Source organism: Neomonachus schauinslandi, unplaced genomic scaffold, assembly GCF_002201575.2.
Source record: "Neomonachus schauinslandi unplaced genomic scaffold, ASM220157v2 HiC_scaffold_1957, whole genome shotgun sequence".
NCBI lineage: Eukaryota > Metazoa > Chordata > Mammalia > Carnivora > Phocidae > Neomonachus > Neomonachus schauinslandi.
Genome location: NW_025410647.1, coordinates 1 through 540, shown reverse-complemented (window position 1 = coordinate 540; position 540 = coordinate 1).

The following is a 540-nucleotide window of genomic DNA, read 5'->3' as shown; positions in this document are numbered from 1 at the left end:
TGAGAATTTCTTGGCAACTCAGAACAGTTCAAGCTGAGGTTTCTTAGGCTTTTCTTCATGGCCACCTTATGAACCCAAGATACCCACTGGGTGGGCCACCGGAGCCCCACCCAGTCAAGAAGAAGGGGCAGGGGGCTGTGGCCAACTCAGTGATCCCTCTTTTAAGGAACATTCTGGATGCCCCCCCTCAACAACGTAGGCTTCCATCTCATTGGTCAGACCTGTGTCACATGGCTGCCATAGCTGCAAGGGAGTCTGGGAAATGTTTGAGCTTGACACCCATCCACTTCAAATCAGGTTCCTAAGGCCCTGACACAATAACCCTCCCCTGCAACTCTTTCCCTCCAGCAACAGGCACAACCCTCTCCCCCAAGCTGCTTTCCAAAAACCTGCTTGAGACCGCCCAGGCTCTGCTTGAGGCCCTCATGAGACCTACGCCAAAGTCTGGCCACTCAGGTCAAAAATGTGACACCCTCCGTAAGCCGAAAACATGAAATCACCTCCCAGAGGGAGGCAAGGTAAGGAAGAGGTGCAGCAGGG